Source organism: Moschus berezovskii, chromosome 23 (assembly GCF_049115385.1).
Source record: "Moschus berezovskii isolate FMDL1 chromosome 23, NW_MosBer_1.0, whole genome shotgun sequence".
Taxonomy (NCBI): Eukaryota; Metazoa; Chordata; class Mammalia; order Artiodactyla; family Moschidae; genus Moschus; species Moschus berezovskii.
The window spans coordinates 41,309,870-41,331,446 of NC_142482.1; the positions used below are offsets into that span (position 1 = coordinate 41,309,870).

The 21,577-nt window shown below is 41.7% G+C and overlaps 1 protein-coding gene and 5 non-coding genes across 6 annotated transcripts in view; 5 read left to right on the forward strand and 1 right to left on the reverse strand.

The window, feature by feature from the left end:
• The first annotated feature begins 651 nt into the window (after positions 1-651).
• ZSCAN23 (zinc finger and SCAN domain containing 23) overlaps positions 652-21,577 on the forward strand; it is a 54,869-nt gene continuing 33,943 nt past the window's right edge. The window contains exon 1 of the mRNA XM_088831467.1: positions 652-1,863. The gene's annotated coding sequence lies outside the window, so the exon portion shown is untranslated. The remainder of the gene's footprint in view (positions 1,864-21,577) is intronic.
• On the forward strand, positions 5,419-5,490 carry TRNAA-AGC (transfer RNA alanine (anticodon AGC)). The gene has a single exon. It is a non-coding gene; the product is annotated as a tRNA-Ala (tRNA).
• On the forward strand, positions 5,973-6,046 carry TRNAT-CGU (transfer RNA threonine (anticodon CGU)). The gene has a single exon. It is a non-coding gene; the product is annotated as a tRNA-Thr (tRNA).
• On the reverse strand, positions 8,893-8,965 carry TRNAM-CAU (transfer RNA methionine (anticodon CAU)). Its single transcript has one exon. It is a non-coding gene; the product is annotated as a tRNA-Met (tRNA).
• Positions 11,633-11,714, forward strand: TRNAL-AAG (transfer RNA leucine (anticodon AAG)). Its single transcript has one exon. It is a non-coding gene; the product is annotated as a tRNA-Leu (tRNA).
• On the forward strand, positions 15,582-15,655 carry TRNAT-UGU (transfer RNA threonine (anticodon UGU)). The gene has a single exon. It is a non-coding gene; the product is annotated as a tRNA-Thr (tRNA).

Genomic DNA, 21,577 nt, shown 5'->3' on the forward strand with positions numbered 1-21,577 from the left:
CGACAGAGAATGAGATGGCTGGATGGCATCACCGACTCAATGGACATGAGTTTGGGTGAACTCCGGGGGTTGGTGATGGACAGGGAGGCCTGGCATGCTGTGATTCATGGGATCGCAAAGAGTCAGACACGACTGAGCAACTAAACCTGAGCTATTTGGTTCCAAAACCAGTGTTGTGACATGAAACTATTGGCAGTACACACCACCCAGCAGGCATCTAGAATCAGTAAGGCTCTGCTAATCACAAAACCTTTGAGGGGAGTCCCTGGGGTTAGTGTTCTAAAGTCCCAGAGAACCAGGACTCAGACCTTCTCAAACGGTCCTTTCCCAGTTTGTTAAGTAGCCCATCCCTGAAGTAAGACCCCAATACAGTCTCCCCCATGACAGATGCTGCAGAGATATGGTATTTTCCCTGTGGACTGTGTGATTCTTAGGCTTTGAAAGTCCCCATGGTAGTTCTGAAGCTGGATTCCCCAAACCTGATAAAGAGTAGCCAAAGCCTCTTCCACAGCACATTGAATCTTGCTCTGAGATCTCATGAATACTCCTTGACTTGGCTTCAGGTCCCAGTAGACAGAAGCTGAGACTAGGATTCAGGTACACAAAATTTATTGAGAGAGTAATCTAAGAAAAGGAAATCAGTGAAGAAAGATAGGGTAGGGGAAAGAGAGAAGTAAGGATGCAACGTCTGATGGAGTTTAGCTTCAGATAAACTGCACTATAATTATTTCCATGCTGAAGGAAGAGGGATGGACTTTTGTAACTCACGTCCATCAATCATCAGCTGTGGGCTCACCCTCCGACTCCAGAGGCATAACAAATGTGAGACGGCTCCCCTTGGTTAGAGGAAATTCTCTGAAGAAGATGGCAGCTGAGGATAATGAGACTTGGCTTTGGAACTGTGACTACCCTGAGAAGAGTCTCAGGTTTGCCGGTTGAGTTTAGGAGTCCGCGAAAACAAGTTACATAAGCACTCCCAGCCCCCTCATCTCTAACCACCTGGAATTCGAGGCCCGACCTTTTAAAGAACCTGTTGGAAAAGATATGGAAAGAAACATCTGTGCGACAGACGCACTTTTTCGCTGAATACGTTCATGGCCTTAATTCCTAAAGTTCAGGGCTGGGATCCGTGATGCGCATATCCCTACCCGCCCGGGTCCTGCGGGTTCCCACCCTAAGGACGGAGTCGGGACCGCTCCTCGGGTCTCTCCTCCCCTGTCCCGGGCCTCCCTGCCGACGTCACCTCAGTCGTCTCAGCTCCCGCCTGTCCCTGCGGCCCCCAGACCCACCCCAGCTCCCACGGCCTTCCCCCACTCACACGCGGCCTGCTGGCGACGCGCAGCTACGGACCTGTGCGCAGCGCCCCCTAGGTCGGCTTTCTGCTCGCGCCCCCCAGGAGTAGGGGGGCTGCGACCGAGGGTGGAGGGCACCGGGGAGGGGCTCGCCGCGGGGTGCAGGGACTGGGTTAGAGGGGAGGCGGCGTTACCTTTTCTAGGAGCTGATTGTCAGGACGACCTGAGTCCGAGAGGAACAGAGGAGGACAAGAAGTCGGGGGGAACTGAAGTGAACAGTCTTTTTCCGGGTTGGACTTTTTCAAGCGCTCACCAAATTTCCTGAGGCGGAAGCTGCCGAGGTTCCTGCCGACCCCATCCCCACTCCCACCTCCACACCCGTCTCAAAAGGCTGCGGGTGGAAAGATGGCACGACAGGTTTTGACCGTGCTCTCGAGAATGACAGCGCGGGAGCTGAAGAGAAACTGCACGGGCTGACACCTGTAGCTGAAGGAAGATGGCCCTTGGGTCCAGCCCCTCGGCTCCACCCGAAAGATGCAGGTTCCTCCTCCCACCAGTCTGGCGCCTCCAGGTACCTCAAATAAATTACTTTATCACACGTGACCCGTTATTTCCTGCAAATCCTTGAAGTTTTTTTATTTTTTAGATTACATATATTTTAAAAAATACATAATAGTCTTTATCACTTATTTCCTAGCCGCGACCTTCTGTGACTCTTTTCCTTGGGATAACGGAAATATCCTTGTCTAACGCTCCACCTGCCTATTACCGTTACTGTCCTATTTTTCTGCCTTCAACATGTTCTAGAAAGTGAAGCATCTCCCTGGAGTTGGCATAGTACAGCATAGTTTCGGAAGGCAACAGATTAACTGGATTGTTGTTTGGACGCTAGGTCCTGCCTGACTCTTTTTCGAACCCATGGACTGGAGCCCACCAGACTCCTCTGCCCATGGGATTTCCCAGGCAAGATACTGCGGTGGATTGCCATTTCCCAGGCAAGAATTCTGGGCTGGATTGCCATTTCTTTCTCCAGGTAATCCCTGTCTGGTGCATTGCCAGGTGGATTCTTTATCACTGAGCCAACAACTGGATAGTTGTTCAGTGACTAGGTAGTGCCCGACTCTTTGCGACCCCATGGACTGCAGCTCTCCAGGCTTCCCTGTCCTTCACTATCTCCCAGAGTTTGCTTGAACTCATGTCCATTGAGTCCATGCGACCATCCAACCATCTCATCCTCTGTCACCTGCTTCTCCTCTTGCCCTTCTCCAGCATCAGGGTGTTTTCTGATGGTCGGCTCTTTTCATTATGTGGCCAAAGTGTTGGAGCTTCAGCTTCATCATCAGTCCTTCCAATGAATATTCAAGGTTGATTTCCTTTAGGATTGACTAGTTTGATCTCCTTGCTGTCCAAGGGGCTCTTGAGAGTCTTCTCCAGCACCACAATTCCTAAGTATCAAATCACTCAGCCTTCTTTATGGTCCAACTCTCACAGCTGTATGTGATTACTGGAAAAACCATAGCTTTGACCATAGGGACCTTTGTCAGCAAAGTGATTTCTCTGCTTTTTAATATACCCTGTAGGTTTGTCATAGCTTTTCTTCCATGGAGCAAGCGTCTTTTAATTTTGTGGCTGCAGTTACCATCCACAGTGATATTGGAGCTCAAGAAAATAAAATCTGTCACTTTTTCCCCATCTATTTGCCATGAAGTGATGGGACCTGATGCCATAATCTTAGTTTTTTGAATGTTGAGTTTTAAGACAGCTATTTCATTCTCCTTTCACTCTCATCAAGAGGCTTTTAGTTCCTCTTTGCTTTCTGCTATGAAAGGTATCATCTGTATATCTGAGGATTTTATTTTCTTGGGCTCCACAATCACTGTGGACTATGACTGTAGCCATGAGATTAAAAGACACTTGCTCCTTGGAAGAAAAGCTATGACAAACCTATACCAAACCTGTTAAAAAACAGAAACATCACCTTGCCAACAAAGGTCCCTATAGACAAAGCTATGTGTTTTCCATGGATTTCTTGATTCCAGCTTGTGAGTCATCCAGCCTGGCATTTTGCACGATAAATGCTCTGCATATAAGTGTAAACACGGTGATGATATACAGTCTTAATGTACTCCTTTCCCAGTTTTGAACCAGTCCATTGTTACATGTCCTGTTCTAACTGTTGCTTCTTATCCTGCATACAGGTGTCTCAGGAGTCAAATAAGGTGGTCTGGTATCCCCATCTCTTGAAGAATTTTCCAGTTTGTCATGATCCACACAAAGGTTTTAGTGTAGTCAATGAAACAGAAGTAGATGTTTTGTTTGAAATTCCCTTACTTTTTCTATGGTCCAGCGGATGTTGGCAATTTGATCTCTGGTTCCTCTGCCTTTTCTAAATCCAGTTTGTACATCTGGAAGTTCTTGGTTCAGAAGTTCCAGAACTTCCGCAGTTCTGAAGTTCACATACTGTTGAAGCCTAGCTTGAAGGATTTTTAGCATTACTTTGTTAGCATCATCTGTTACTCACTGGGAAAAGACATCTTGATTCAGTTCAAGTGTCCTTGTTCCTAGGTTTGAGAAAAGTTTGGAAACAATCAATTAAATGGCATAAGACAAGAAAAAAGTTGAAACACTCATGCCAGTTCCTCTAGTTTCATGGGTAAAGCAATGTATATTCTCTATAGAGAAGAACATGGGATTTTGAGGTAATTTCAATGAAAGAAAAAATCATCCCAGTGAAACCACTGGCTACATTTTTGTTCTCTCAGCTTTCTCCCACCATATTCTGCAAGGCAGAGAATCTGGTGATCAGTTCCTGGTGTTCAGTCACTGCTTCCAAAGTTTCCTGCCTATTCAAACAATGGAGCCATGACAGCAATCAAGAGATAATCGCCCTATTTTAAGATGTTGTGGTTACTTGTATCTTCTAGCTCACCAGTCTTTCAGGCAATACTGATGATCACAAAATGGCCCTAGATTTTTCTACGAATGAAATCACAAAGAATGTATGGAGTCTTACTCTAGCCAAAATACATGAGATTTTAGAACTTTTATTCAACACGTGTCTGACTAGTTTGTTTGGGCACTGGTCTCTCAAGTCAAACTTAAGCTCAGGAAGTCCCCAAATTCTTTGACAGATATCATAACCACTCTTTACCATCCCCAGAGAAAAAGTTGGAAATCTTTTTATGCTGGCTACCTCCTCATTCACACCCAGTAATTCAGTCATCTTGTCTAGGAATAAGTTGTTCAGATTTCTAATTTATCAGTGATTTGTAAAACAAAAATCTTAACTGACCTTTCCTCAGTTCAGTTCAGTTCAGTCGCTCAGTTGTGTCCGACTCTTTGCAACCCCATGAATCACAGCACGCCAGGCCTCCCTGTCCATCACCAACTCCCAGAGTTCACTCAAACTCATGTCCATCGAGTCGGTGATGCCATCCAGCCATCTCATTCTCTGTCGTCCCCTTCTCCTCCCGCCCCCAATCCTTCCCAGCATCAGAGTCTTTTCCAGTGAGTCAACTCGTCGCATGAGGTGGCCAAAGTATTGCAGTTTCAGCTTTAGCATCAGTCCTTCCAATGAACACCCAGGATTGATCTCCTCTAGAATGGACTGGTTGGATTTCCTTGCAGTCCAAGGGACTCTCAAGAGTCTTCTCCAGCACCACAGTTCAAAAGCATCAGTTCTTCAGTGATCAGCTTTCTTCACAGTCCAACTCTCACATCCATACATGACCACTGGAAAAACCATAGCCTTGACTAGACTGACCTTTGTTGGCAAAGTAATGTCCCTTTCCTAGTTTACAAATTTCCTCCCTAGTTACTTTGTTACTACATTGCTCTAAATTTGTAATCTTCAAAGCAATAGTTTCTTCTTGAAGGTTGTAAGGAACCTTCCTTAAATCAACTATATCCCTAGAGTAGAATAGAATAAACCACTGCAAGTCAGAAGATGTTTCTCTGGTTTCTAGCTCTTCATACTCTTGTAGAGCCAAGAGTGCCGTATGAGGAGGGCAAATGCACAGACAAGATTCTCCAGAACAGAGCTGGGTTGTACTAGGCCAGGGTTCTTGAAAAATAATGCAGATAGCTATTGCCATTAAATATTTTCCACAAAGTAGACAATGTTGTAGGGGGTGTAGCTCAGTGGTAGAGCGCGTGCTTAGCATGCATGAGGCCCCGGGTTCAATCCCCGGCACCTCCAGTTAGGACTTTGCCTTGTGTGTGGTAATTTTTCAGTGCTACTCAAGATGGCTCTTAGTTTTCCTACCTGTTGAAACTTCTCACTCATAACTCATGATGAATTGTGCAAACTTTTTTGTCAACCTTTTATTTTTGTAATTGGAGAATGTTGCTTTACAATATTCTGTTGGTTTCTGCCCTACAGCCATGCGAATCAGTCGTAATTATATACACATTCCCTCCTTCTGGAACTTCCCTCCTTTACCCTCTAGCCTTCCCACCTCCCATCCCCCACCCTCCAGGCTGGACTCCCTGTGTTATATAGCAACTTCCCACTTTACATATGATAGTACTTACAAATGTCAATGCTACTTTCTCAATTCATCTCAGAGCCAACTACAGGGTAGTGTAGTCTTTTTTTTCCCCTTAACCTCCCCCCACCCCTGCTCACTACTGGAGCAAAGTAAAACGAGGTAGATTTAACTCTCCTGTAAACACTCAGGTGGCTCTATGGCTTAGTTGGTTAAAGCGCCTGTCTCGTAAACAGGAGATCCTGGGTTCGACTCCCAGTAGGGCCTCTTCTTTCTTGCTCGAAGGTAGGGCAAACTCCTAAAAATTTTATGTTGGCTAGTTAACTGTGTCTTCTTACTGATCCCTCCACAAATTCTCACCGAAGTTACAGCCCTAGAACTCTATCAGATACGTTACAGGTTGTTTGATTGCAACTGCCTCAGATTCCTTACTTTTAAAAAGAAGTAAATTATTAGGAGATGACAATTCAAATGCAAACCACCTAATACTGCATGTGACCTTATACCTCAATCACTTTTCAAGTAGGTTTTGCATTAAACTGTGGTAAAATATTTTTGATCACCTGCAGTGTGTTACTGTTTAAAGTATCCAGACAGAAAGATATGTATAAATCTCTCTAGACTCTAACAATCTCTAGCTCTATAATTGATTTCATTAAATAAGATAATGAACAATGAATCTATTACTAGCTACAAAGGAAAATTAGGATGTTTGCAGGGTCGTGCTTGACATTTTGAAGGGAATATGAGGAAGAATAATATATTCCCGTGCTATCTCTCTTAAGGAAAACATTAGAGTATTTCAGGAATGATGATCGGCTGGAAGGAAAAATGCCCTAGACACAAACACCCTAGAGCTAGGACAAAGTCGCTGTGAAAAGAGCAAGCTGGAGAACTCTGCCAGATATCTAAAGAAACTTCGATTCAGCCCTAGAGACTTATGGAGCTTCCTTATCTTTTTGTCTCCTATTGATTCATCAATTAATTCAACAATGTAAGCTGCTGGGATTTTCTGTACCAGGCATATTTCTGTCTTTCCTTTTATTTTCAGTTACACTTTTTCCCATATTATGGGAACTTTTAAGATCTCCTGTCTTAGCAACTTTTAAATATGCAATTCAGTATTGTTAACTATAGTCACCAACCTGTGCATTACATCCCCAGGACTTATTTATCTCATAAATGGAAGTTTGTACCTTTTGACCACGTTCACTCATTTTGCCTGCCACCCCTCATCCCTGCCTCCGATAACCACCCCAGGAATATTTCTAAGGGCAGGAAATACAGTAGCTAACAAAAAACACTGCTGTCGTGAATCTCACATTCTGCTGGGGGTGACGTGAAAAATAAAGAAATTAGTATATAAAATAAGTCAGCATACAAGATACTGATGAAGTCTGCGGAGAAAAATAAAGCAATGAAAGAGTATGAGGAAAGCATAGGATAGAGCTGGACTAACCAGAGTGTCATCTATTCTTTAATAAGATCACTGACATGTTAAAATATAATTTTTTAGCTTTTTAATGAGAAATAGTTACGAAGTGGCTACTATTATTACTCTAAGAACTTGAGTAGCAATATTGCCTGAATCTCATTTCTGTTCTTTACGATTAAGGCTTTATTTAACTAGTTCCCACTGCCTGTACTCAAATCTCAGCTGTTCCACTTGTTAGTTACAGGACCTTTGGTAAATTGCTTTCTCTCAATGGGCATCACTATCTTCATGTATAAAACAGAAATAGTAATAAGCCTACCTAATAGAGTTAATAGGAGGACTTGTGGAGTAAATACACATAAAATATTTTAGAAGGCTATCTAGCACATAAAGAAGCAATCAATAAAATAAGAATTGATTATACACAGAGACTCACTCATTCCAAATCTGGATGATTTAGGTGATGATATTTGGAAGTTTTGAAAAGACAAGATTTAGACATGTTGATGGTGAAATGAGTTACAATTTGGGGAGAGATTGGAATGGAGTGAATATTTTTTTCATGTGGCACAAGTGTGAATTTTTGGGGACCAGCAGGTAGACTATGGTAGGTGTAATTAAGTCTCGCACCCCACACCCTGAGATGCCCATTTCCTAATCTCTAAAACCTGGGGAATATGTAATCTTGCCAGCAAAAGGAATGTGATTAAGAATCTGGAGATAGGGAGATTATCTTGGATATAAATGGCAACCCACTCCAGTACTCTTGCCTGGGAAATTCCATGGACTGAGGAGCCTGATAGGGTACAGTCCATGGCATGGGGTTGCAAAGAGTTGGAGAGGACTGAGCGAATTCACTTTCACTTTTCACTTTCATGTAATCAGTGTCCTTATAAGAGGGTGAAGGCAATGGCACCCCACTCCAGTACTCTTGCCTGGAAAATCCCATGGACAGAGGAGCCTGGTGGGCTGCAGTCCATGGAGTCGCTGAGAGTCGGATAGGACTGAGCGACTTCACTTTCACTTTTCACTTTCATGCATTGGAGAAGGAAATGGCAACCCACTCCAGTGTTCTTGCCTGGAGAATCCCAGGGACGGCGGAGCCTATGGGGTCGCACAGAGTTGGACACGGCTGAAGCAACTTAGCAGCAGCAGCAGCTGGGTCAGAATCAGAGAAGGAGATGAGACAAGAGAAGCAGAGGTCAGAGTGATGTGAACATGAGTCAAGGAATAGGGGCATCCTCTAGAAGCTGGAAAAAGCAGGGAGTGATTTCTCCCCAAGACCTCTAGAGAGAGGGCAGCTCTGCTACACCTTGATTTTAACCCCACAAGACCCATTTCAGACTCCTCACCTTCAGAGTTGTAAAATAATAAATTTATGCTATTTTAAGGTAATAAATTTTTGCTAATTTTCTAGTACAGCAAAGAGACAGTTAATCCAGATATATGGTTATAGGCAACATATTGAAAAACTGCTTTGCTGCCTAAGGAACCTGGTTCGAAAGAAATCAGCTAAACTTCTTGAAGAACTACAGCTCCATTTATAATTGCATCGTGTTGACAGGGAGTTAGTCCTGGGGCCTAGATTTCACACAGAATTTGATAGGTGGGGTAGGGAATTTTGTTCATTATCCTGCTTCTTTCTCAAATGAAAGTATTAGGAGTGACAAAACTACGATGCCTTCTCTGAGGTTCGAACTCAGGACCTTCAGATTATGAGACTGACGCGCTGCCTACTGCGCTAAGAAGGCTCTGAGAAACAGAAAGTTTCAGTAGAACTGTCGATTCTCTTTCACGTTTATACAAATCTGAGAAGTTCTATTTTTCAAACAGAGTGCAAGGTAAGAGTTTGTGCTGTGGCATATTTACTGTTGCTCTGAGTATGTCACAATGATCAAAATTATTTCAGGATTTCATCCTTGAATAAATATGCAACACGGTGAATTTTTTCTCCCACTATGCTTTAAATACCACTTACTGCTGGCAGACATCAGACTTCACTAGATTTCACTGTGCCCTACTTTACAACTACGTGTGTAGGAAGTGGCATACAGATACGAGGGGCCTGAGTTGGGCCCATAGGCCGGAAGATTTCCAGACTGAAACAATGAGGGACACAGAAATATGCTTAGCTCTGCTGAGGGCGAAGCTGGAGGCTCCTTAGCTAGCTCTGCATCTTCCTTGTCTGCCAGTATTTCCCTTAAAATCGATGTCTGATCAAGTCCATGATTGGAAGGCCTTTCTATTCTGGCTAGAAGTTCAGAATAATGTAAACAGAGGCGAGATAAGGTGGAAGAAATGAGGTAAGATAGTTGAAAATGGAGAAACAATACACTGGATTTCAATCTGGCAAAGTGAAAAATGTCCTAAAATAGATATGGTAGGACTGACGTGTAAGTCTTGTGTGTGCCATCTATTAAGTTAGGAAAAATAATTCACTTGGTTTTTTTGAGAATATGTCAATTTTTAAAAACTTCATTATCTGTCAAATAGGATAATATTTCACAGTATTATTTAAAAGACAACGCGACACACAAAAAAGTTGTTCAATGAATACTAATAAATGATACAAATGATGATAGCAAACTGTATTGAGTGCATATTACAGGCAAGGTACTTTTTAAAGCAGTTTTTATGTATGTTACATGGAGTGGCCATCTATCTGTCTATCACTGTAGGCAACTTTTATTATTGTCATGTCATTTACATATGATAAAAGTAAGACCGAATGAGTTTAAGTGACTTGCCGATAGGCTTGTGGCTACTCAGTGGATAAGAAGCAGTAAAACACGGGCTCACTTAACTATGACTACTATGAAGTCACTCAATTGTGTTCGACTCTTTGTGACCCCATGGACTACATAGCCCACCAGGCTTCTCTGTCCATGGAATTTTCTAGGCAAGAATACTGGAGTGGATTGCCATTTCCTTCTCCAGGGGATTTTCCTGATCCAGGGATCAAACCCCAGCGTTCTGCATTGTTTATTTGTCTTTTCTTCTAGAATATAAGCTCAACAAGGGCATCGACTTTGACTTTTTCTTGTTCACTGTTCCCATCCCAGAACTTAAAATAGTGACTGGTACATTGTATGGTTTCAGTAAGTTTTTATTGAATGAAAACCCCTACCTCAATGTATGGGTACTATACAACTGACTAAAATTTTACTGAGAACCTATGATGTGTCAAGCCCTGTGCTAGTAAGGTGTAGTGACAGCGTGGTTATCATCTGTGATTTTACAGAGCTAACAATCACAGATAAAATTTCACAGGAATATTTTATTATTGATAAAAAAATGTTATGTGATTACTTCATTATTTTACATAATTTACTTCATTTAGCAACACTTTATAACAAAAGGTTATCTTCAAAATGCTGTACTTTTTACCCTAAAATCCCAAATATTTCACAAACTACTTCAGTTACTTTAAAAATCACCCCTGTTCCTCTATCACGGATTAAGTGATGTCAGCAATCGTAGTAGACTGAATATATCCTAACTAGTCTCTACTTTCAAATTGCTCTCAGGCACTCTGATACTTTTCCATACATTTTCTCTTTAACTAAAAAATATGGGTAATTTAATCTCATTAAAAAAAAAAAGTTGAGCACATCTTCCCTGTATATAATATAATCAGACCTTTTGAAGAATTACACACCACTTCCACTGATCATAGTAGGGCTCACTTAAACGGTGCAGCATGAAATGGATCAGATTGTTTAGCGAGAGGATGAGCCGTCTGGAGACAGAGATTAGGTGGGGAGAAGACCCAGGGACTCGCCATGTTCGCATAAGTGAGGTTGGAGCGGGTAGAAGAAGTCTTGGAGAGGCTTGGACGGCTTGAACAAGGCTTGGAGAGGATGCTACACCACCTACTGAAAGCAAACTAATCCCCTCCCTGAACTTTGTAAATTAAACCATGATCACATTCAGCGAAAAGTAAGTAGGTTTGCGCGGTTGTTTTCTTTAGTAAGAAATCACACACAGACACACAAACTCTGACTCAAGTTCCGTGTGAGCGGGGAGGAGAGCGTCTCTTTTCTAGGTGAAGAAATAAAAAATAACTTCCCACTGCTGACTCCCAAACGCAGTTGACAAATTGGAGACTCCTGATCCCGAGTTTCGGTGGGTACTGTGCCTGCGATTTCTAATCTTTTTTTTTTTTAATGACTGATTCGAGTTTATGACTTCGAGTTTGAGGGATACTATGCACTGGCTGCTTCTCCTTTTACTTTCGAGTATCAGAAATATAGCACAGAAGGCAAATGTGAATCTCCCAAAGTAGGAACATATTTGCGGATTTTATTCGTGGATGAGATGACAGAGTTGTATGTGGAGGGGGAAAGTAGAAAAAAATAACACAGGCTTGTGCAAGTCTTTTAAGTTACTAAGAAGAAGTTAAAGGAAGGTGTTTGCGTGGTAGCGTGGCCGAGCGGTCTAAGGCGCTGGATTAAGGCTCCAGTCTCTTCGGGGGCGTGGGTTCGAATCCCACCGCTGCCATCTCTATTGTAGACCCACTTCTTTGAAGCAGTTGTGTGAACCCTTTAAAAGTTTCTATGGAAGAGAGTATAGTATGTTAAATGGTTTTGAAATGTTCTTGGTTGATAGTTATTAGAATGTATTAATTGAAAATCAGTGTTCATCGGCTATTTCATTCCACTCCAGCACTGGATTGATTCCTCACGCAAACACATGAGGAATGATAATTTCATGCCTGAAGTTATAAAGGTGTGCTTTTTGCATGCAAACCAGAAGAAGCCTATTACTTTTCTCATTTTGTACTTCTCAAATCTATTCTATATCATCTTGCCTTTCAGTTCAGTTCAGTCACTCAGTCGTGTCAGACTCTGCAACGCCATGGACTGCAGCACACCAGGCCTCCCTGTCTATCACCAACTCCCAAAGCTTACTCAAACTCATGTCCATTGAGTCAGTGATGCCATCCAACCATCTCATACTCTGTCATCCCCTTCTCCTCCCTCCCACCTTCAGTCTTTCCAGCATCAGGGTCTTTTCCAATGAGTCAGTTCTTCTCATCATGTGGCCAAAGTATTGGAGCTTCAGCTTCAGATCAGTCCTTCCAATGAATATTCAGGACTGATTTCCTTTAGGATTGACTGGTTGGATCTCCTTGCGGTTCCAGGGACTCCCAAGAGTCTTCTCCAACACCACAGTTCAAAAGCATCAATTATTCAGCGCTCAGCTTTCTTTATGGTCCAACTTTCACATCCACACATGACTACTGGAAAAACCATAGCTTTGACTATAGGGACCTTTGTCAGCAAAGTAACGTCTCTGCTTTTTAATATGCTGTGTAGGTTTGTCATAGCTTTTCTTCCAAGGAGCAAGCGTCTTTTAATTTCACGGTTATAGACACCATCTGCAGTGATTTTGGAGCCCAAGAAAATAAAATCTGTCACCGTTTCCAATGTTTTACCATCTTTTGCCATGAAGTGATGGGACCAGATGCCATGGTCTTCATTTTTTGAATGTTGAGTTTTAAGCCTCTGTTTCCATGTCAGCATAGAAATAGCTTATTTTTCTCTGTCTTAAAAATATTCCATGTTATGGATATATTTTTATTTAACAAGCCACATTTAACAATACAAAGAACACTGAAATAAATAATATCCGCATTTCATAAGTGTGTGTATTAGAGAAATTTCTGAAAATGCAATTGCTAAATTAAATATGTCTTGGTAATTTCGGTGGTTCTTGTCTTCAGTTCAGTTCAGTTCAGTTCAGTCGCTCAGTCGTGTCCGACTCTTTGCGACCCCATGAATCACAGCATGCCAGGCCTCCCTGTCCATCATCAATTCCCGGAGTTCACTCAAACTCATGTCCATCGAGTTGGTGATGCCATCCAGCCATCTCATTCTCTGTCATTCCCTTCTCCTCCTGTCCCCAATCCCTCCCAGCATCAGAGTCTTTTCCAGTGAGTCAACTCTTCACCTAAATGTTACTAATTTATCCCCAGAGAGCCAAGGAATGGCTTGTTTCCTTGACACCATGACCCACACAGAACATTGCTGTGACATTGAGAATTAAGAGCCATTAAATTCTTATAGAGCCCCAGATATTGTCATAGTTATTTACATTGTCATTTTATATTCTCAGTAATATATAAGAAAGTTCATATTATTATTCCTATTTTATTTAGAGAAAGAAATTGAAGTTATAACCAGTTAATCTCTTGTCTGTAGGTGGAGGAATCAGGATGTTACTACTGTAGGGCAGACTGAAGAAATGATCCTTCAAAAAATATTTCCATTCTAATTCCTGGAAGCTGTAAATATTACCTTATATGGCAAAAAATTAATTAATTAAAAATGGGAGTGTCTTTGCAGAGGGGATTGAGTTTAGGATCTTGAGATGGGGATATCCTGGATTATCCAGATGGAGCTTGAATGCCATGCCAAGTGTTCTTAAAGGAGAGAGGCATAGGGAGATTATGGAACAGAAGACGATGTGAATACAAAGGCAGAGGAAATGCAACTACAAATCAAGGAATGCTGGTAGCCACCTGAAGCTGGAAGAGACAAGGACAGATTCTCCCCTACAGTCTCCACAGGGAGTATGACCCTGTCAATACCTTGATTTCTGCTCAGTGATACTGACTTTGGACTTCCGACCTCCAGAGCTGTGGGGAAGTTAATTTCTGTTTTTTAAAGCTACTGAGCTGTGGTAGTTAGTTACAGAAGCCACAGGAAACTCATACAATGACTTCAAGTGCTAATAGGCAACACTACTACAAACAATTATTTTTGTTTGTTTACCACTCTGCTTGATAGAAAATATTATTTCATTGTAGTTCTTTAGTTTGAATGTCTCTGGGAAACTCCACGAACTAGGAGAGGAAAGGACTGGATTAGGAAGGTCCCCCCCCTGGAGAAGGAAATGGCAACCCACTCCAGTATTCTTGCCTGGAAAATCCTATAGACAGAGGAGCTTGGTGGGCTACAGTCCACAGGGTTGCAAAGAGTATGACAGGACTGAGCTGCACACACACAACCCCACACCTTTAGCTACTTACCCTTGGTGAAAGAACTCTTCTCATCTATGCTAATTCTGGAAGCAGGAGTTTTCCTTTAGCTTTTAAGGAGGAGCCTATTTACTTAGGTTCCATTTGCCAACCTGTGAGGCCTGGGGTATGTCAGTGGGATCTGAACCCATGTTTCTAAAGAAATTAGAGACTTAATTCTGCATCCTAGAAGGGCTCCCACACTACCTCTAAAAGGGCTTTTAATTAAACATTTTTCTCATTTCCAAAACATATTAAGAAACCTCTGTAGTCTGTATGTTTAAATAGACTGCCTTTTCTGCTTCCTTTGTACAAAATAGGAGCTTTGATTCCTACCCTTGGGAATATCAGAGGCCCACCTGCCAGCCTCACCTTCTTTATCCTACAACGATCCCCTCAGTCAGCTACCTCTATCGCCTTCTGGGCGTTCAGTTGGACCGAAGTCGCGATCAGGGTACTAACCTCAGACCTAGATCTCGGCCTGTCCCCGCCGGGGATGCCACTTGGGAGAGGAAAGGGCGGGTCAAAACAGAGTGCAGGAACTCGGTTAGAGGGAAGAAGGCATTGCCTTCTTTGCGAGTTGAGGACCTATTGCTCTGGAAAGCCGGCGCTTGGTGGGTAGGGTTCAGTGGGTGGTTCTCTGGAACTGTAAGGCTCTCCACCTAAGGAGAATGGTACCTAGATCCAGTGAATACTCTGTGGTCCGCAGGGGACCGTTAGGCCCTCTCCCCGTTCCGCACTCCGAGGGGTTTTACAACTGAGGTTGTGATCTTTACAGCCGTGGTTGTGATCTTTACAACCACCTTGACACTGGCGTTTTTGGATTTTTAGAGAGCGATGTGCCTGACTGTAGCTGAACTCTACACTTCCAGCCGCCTTCTTCTCCTCTCGCGGTCCTTCCCCTTCAAGTCAGCGCTTGATGACTGCAAATGTGTAGGAACGCTAGGTGCCCTGACTCGGCGGTCTAACGGGCTTCTTAGTGGAGTTCCATTTTTAGGGTCCCTCACTTAGGATATTGGAATGAAGAATCTCAGTTACAAAAATCGAGGTGCAGTAACAGCAAAGTTTGCTTTTAGAAGAATTTATCCCTTTTGGAAAAAGTGAGTAGCTTCGACTTTTATTGACGATTCCCATTGAACTAGTCGAAGTCCTGTTGGTTCCAACATTCAAGCTGCCCGAAACTTTTCCCGCTTGTATTTGTTCTGCAGCGCGTCTAAGTAAGCAAAACGACTTCCTGAAGTTTGTCTCTTTTCTCACAGTAAACTGCTCTAAATCCCACAAACTGCCTCAAGAATATTTAATCTCAAAGTAAGGACAGACCGAGTGCTAATGTAGGTTTGTGTGCAGGCTCCATGGCTTAGTTGGTTAAAGCGCCTGTCTTGTAAACAGGAGATCCTGGGTTCGAATCCCAGTGGGGCCTCTGCCTTTTTCCTCGAGACCCCCTTCATAGGGGTCCAAATTCTTCCTTAACCCCCCACTGCTTCCAATTCTCCACTGTACTAGGTGTTACTGTAAATTTTGATTAAATCACGCAAAAGCAGCTGTAACTGCAAAAATTAGAAACGGCGAGGATTTCCCGATGTAGCCTCAAGACACTGCCCTTCCAACGCAGGAGATGAGGGTTCATCTTTGCAGGGTTGGAGCCAGAAACAAGCAAACCAACAAACAAAACTTGGAAGAGAAGATGGTGGGTCACTTTATGGAAACAAAGAAAATGGCCTTTTGTTTTTCATCTTTCCCTGTCCTCTCATTTTTAGCTGGGAAGTTGGGGTTGGGGGTGGGGACAAAAGTGTACCACCACTTAAAGCCTATTTCTGAACTCCCATGCAACTTATTAGTGATTCTAGGGAACTCAGCATTATGTTATCTGTTTTATATATGATTTTCCAAATATTACTATATTATAATAATGGTAATTTACATTTACTTATATGCCTTCAGTTTTCATGGAAGGGCTTTAGTCCCAAAGGGAATACACAAATTGGCCCCACTAGAACCTGAACTTTAATTTTATAATTAAAAAGAAAACAACAGAATGATTCTATAATGCAATGATTCCCAAGCCCAGTGTACATTTAAATCATCTTGGGAACTAGTTGAAACATCCCCAGAGGTTTTAATTTTGTTTTGGTGGGCATCCCAGAGATGTGTGTTTTTCACAAGTACTCCAAGTGATTTTGAAGTAAGTGAATCACATTTGCAAGTATCCAGCTTAAAATATCGCACACAGAGCAGAACTGAAAGTGAGGTCCACCTACACTATTAGCACTTTTGTACTGATTCATGAACATCTGCTTACTCTCATTATCATCAAGTTACCATTATTGGAAGTCTACTACATTCCAAGAATTTCCAGACATGCTGTCATCTAATTAGCCCAACAATCCTGTCAAATATGTGTTATAATCAGTTCTTTGAAGATGGGGAAACAGATTCAATAATATTCATGGTAACAAAGTGACAAAATTAAATTTCAAATTCAGATCTAATTCTGGAATCCATGCTTTTCTCAGGATATCTAGCTCCTATTTCATTAGTCAAGAATGAAGTTTTTGGCCACAGAGCTAAATAAAATTAAGCAACTTAGACTTATCTTAATCCTTAGTCCTATGGGTTAGGGATCCTGAGATAACTTTCTGTTTTCTGCTATAAGATAATCAGCCCAGTGAACAGTTGCTTAATGCATTTAACTTAGGGAGGAGGAAAATATAAAACCTCAGAAGTCTATGTAGGAGGTTCTCCATGAAAAAATGAGCAGGCCATATAGACAAACTGAATTAATCTTCTCCATCTCCTAGACTCTGTTTATTTGGTTGGTTTTGATTTTGTTTGTTTTTGTATTTTGCCTTGGACATGCTCTCTTCATGCCCTGATTCTTTGATTTAAAATAGTGTATTAGTCAGCTAGTGAAAAGTGATAGTCTCTCAGTCATGACCAGCTCTTTGTGACCCCATGGACTGTAGTCAGCCAAACTCTGGAGTCCATGGAATTCTCCAGACAAGAATACTGGAGTGGGTTGGAGTGAGGGGAATCTTCCTGACTCAGGGATCAAACGCAGGTCTCCTGCAGGCAGATTCTTTACCATCTGAGTCACCAGGGAAGCCCTATTAAGATGGGATTAATGAGTGGAAGAACTGATGCAATCTTCAATCATGACCAGAAGTGTAAACAAAAGATAGAGAGTATCTCCAAGGAGATTAAGTCAACAATGACAGCCCCTATGGGATCACTGGCACACTGGGTGCAAACTGGTTTTATCTGCCTTTAAATCAAATTTGGAACCAATACAGATTATTCGATGTCTCCAGAATCACATTCACCCTACTTGCACATTAAGACCCTTAGTGACTTTTACTGAAGCCCTGACCTTACCATATTTGCTTCCCTCTCTCAGGATTGTTAGAATCCAACCCTTTTGCAACCTTTCTCCTGACTAAACTTCTATAGCTAAAGACATCTCCTAAATACAAATTCAAATAAGAAGAGGTAAGTTCTAGTGATATATCTTTCTATTCACACCATCCTAGATGATATTGGGTTTTATTCAGTTTTATTTTGTTTTGAGATAGAAAATGAAGTTTCTGAGTTTTGGACAAGATAAGGCAGGATAAGCTACCTCTATGAGTTAAATGATTTCTCATTATGCCAGACCAATGGTTGTCATTTATTCAAAATTACGTTGATTCCAGAATTATGTCTAAAAAAATCCAGTTGTCTAGGAGATGGGGAGGAATCAGAAGGCAGGTCAAGCCACTAAAAATTAATTCTCTAAAGACCAATACTGTCGTTTTTGTTACACCCCAGTGTGAAGATCAGAAAGAATTTCTCAGTAATAAAATTTTCATCTTTTTGCTTTAAAATGAATGAATGAAGGCCAGTACTCTGAAGATAAATTTGAGGATCAAAAAATATAAACAATAACCAATGGTTAAAAATAATTGAGGATTTGCAAAGTGGAGTGGGGGCAATGGGATCTTGGTTTTCAGCCATTTTATACTCAAATGTATGAACTTCCTGGCAAATGTAGTCTATTATCTTTTCTGGAGACATACCCCATTGCCTCTGCTTCTGACTCTTTCTATCTGTGTCCCTGTCCTTGGTAGTTAAACAACCACAACAAACCATCCTAGTCATGAATTCAGGTAGCTGTATGATACTTTATAAATGGGTAGTTGGTCAAGTTGAACTAGTGGTGTCTGGGTGAAGCATTAATCCACTCTGGTGAATGGATCCTCAGGGCCAATCGTTATAGGTCAAGTTTTAAATTTATTTTTTTTTCTGAGCTCTTTTCTTGGTTAAATCATGTATTCCTATCAATTCTCATATACATGCCTCTTTCTGTTAACTGAATTTTCATTCTCTCAGCACCTCAGATTGAAACTTCAAACGTTCTTTCATCTCTTTCCTCTCTCTGACATTCTTATTTTGCTCTTCATTCCCACTGCCACTATCAGAGCTAACTTTCACAGCCTCTCTCCCATAGACTCTTGTAGTAACCTCCCAGCTGAGCTCCCAACTTCCGGTCTCTTTTTTAATCCTTCCTTATTCAGTCACAATAAATATTTTAGAGTGCTGCTCTAATCATTTCACACCTCTTCTTTTTTTAAAACTTCATTTTTTAAATGAATTTGATTAGATTCCTTAGCCTAGTATTCAAGATTTTCCATATTCTGGACCCAAGCTGTTTATACAACCTGGTTTTCCACCACCTCACATTGTGCACCCTGCTGCTGCTGCTGCTAAGTCACTTCAGTCGTGTCCGACTCTGTGCGACCCCACAGACGGCAGCCCACCAGGCTCCGCCGTCCCTGGGATTCTCCAGGCAAGAACACTGGAGTGGGTTGCCATTTCCTTCTCCAATGCATGAAAGTGAAAAGTGAAAATGAAGTCGCTCAGTCGTGTCTGACTAGTAGCGACCCCATGGACTGTAGCCCACCAGGCTCCTCTGTCCATGGATTTTCTAGGCAAGAGTACTGGAGTGGGTTGCCATTGCCTTCTCCGATTGTGCACCCTATGCTGCAGTAATTGATGACGTGTGCTTTCCATGCTTTCCAATAATGTATATCCCTCCAATGCCTTCACCATCATTGGTAAATATTCAGATCCCTTCCATTCCTTCATACTTAATTTTCTTTTATATTAAACACATATATGTTTAAAGTTCAAAAAATAAAATAGTATATAGGCTTACAATGAAAAATAGCAGTTCCATTCCTCATCATTTCTCACTCTTAATTCCCATTCTCCTGAGGTAACACATTTTTAATAACTTAGTGTTTTCTTCTATTTACCCATATTTCTTAATAACATGTTTTTATTCTATCTGCATTTTTAGTTTTAAGTATGATTTATTACTTACTACAAAAAAATGAGAACTTTTAACCCTTACATAACAAAGAGAGAGCAAAAGTGAGATTGAGAGAGAGAGATCTATGCTTCATTCTCCAGGTCCTTTTATATCATTTTGGTTTGATCACTGTGGAATGTATACACTCTCACGACCTTATAAACATTAGCCACAGTGGAATCATGTAGTGAACTATTGTTACCTAAAAAATAGATCTCTCAGTTCTCATAGATGATCAAATTGTACAATTCCTGTTGTTTTTGTTTGTTTTTGGAGACATTACAAGGAATCTTGTCCTCATCACCAGTCTGTTCTCATCAATCAAATTAATGCAAATATTGCATAACCCACACATGTCTTCAGGGTCCTTCTACTATATGCTAAGGGAATTCTGACAAGTCAACATCATTTAGGTGGGACCCTTTAAACCCAGGTTTTAGTGTTAACAACAGGGAAAAAAATTATAATCATACCTATGGCTCCAGCCAGTAAATTGAAACAAGCCTCTCTGGTAAAGATAACAATGATGACAAATTCATAACTAATTTTTTTGGCCTAATAATCTCAGAATTCATTCTTGTATACTGTCTCCAAATTTCTGCCCCAAATTAGCAAGGACCTGTAGTGTTTCTTGCCCTGCCAGAGCCTGCAGCAATCTTAACCCTGTTTACTTGGTGGAGAGGGCCATGAGGAGAATTGTTCCTTTTACTCTGCATCCCACTCAGTAAGGAAGTATTAGAATTTTTAAGATTTTATCTTTAGAACAGTTTTATATCACAGCAGAACTGAGCAAGAGTACAGAGATTTCCCATATAACCCTTATTCCCCACACACACATAACCTTCTCTTTTATCAACATCTCTCACCAGGGTGGTACAATTGTTACAACTGATGAACCTACCCAGGAAATCATAATCACCCCAAATCCATAATTACGTTATGGTTCCCTCTGGTATTCTACATTCTGTGGGTTTGGAAAAATGTATCATGACACGCATACACCATTATATCATACTGAGTAGTTTCATTGCCTAAAAATCCTCTGTGTTCTACCTAGTCATCCTTCCCTTCCTCCTAAACACTGGCCACCACTGATCTTTTTACTGTCTTCATAGGTTTGCATTTTCCAAACATACTGTATGATAGTTGGAATCATACAGTATATTATGTTGCCTTTTCAGATGGCTTCTTTCAGTTAGTAATTAGCATTCGAAGTTCTATGTCTTTTTGTGGCTTGACAGCTTGTGTCTTTTTAGCACTGAATTGTCTGGATGTACCACAGTTAATTTACCCATTCACCTTCTGAAGGGCATCTTGGTTGCTTCCAAATTTTGCAATTATGAGTAGAGCTATTACAAACATCTTTGTGCAGGCTTTTGTGTGGATATAAGTTTTCAGCTCATTTGGGTAAAACACCCAGGAGTGTGACTGCTGGATCACATGATTAAGAGTATGTTTAGTTTTGTAAGAAACTGCCAGACTGTCTTCCAAAGTGGCCATACCATTTTGTATTCCCACCAGTGAATGAGAGTTCCTATTGTGCCACATCCACACCAGCATTTGGTGTCACTGTTCTGGATTTCATTCACTCTAATAAGTGTGTCGTGGAATCTGATTGTTGTTCTAACCTGCATTTCCCTGATGACGTATGTCTTAGTCCATTTGGGTTGCTGTAACAAAATGTCAATGGCAAGCCACTCCAGTACTCTTGCCTAGAAAATCCCATGGATGGAGCAGCCTGGTAGGCTGCAGTGCATGGGGTCGCTAAGGGTCAGACATGACTGAGCAACTTCACTTTCACTTTTCACTTTCACACATTGGAGAAGGAAATGGCAACCCACTCCAGTGTTCTTGCTTGGAGAATCCCAGGGACAGGGGAGCCTGGTGGGCTTCCATCTATGGGGTCACACAGAGTCGGACACGACTGAAGTGACTTAGCAGCAGCAGCAGCAGCAACAAAATGTCAGCGACCAGGAGACCTATTTACAACATTTA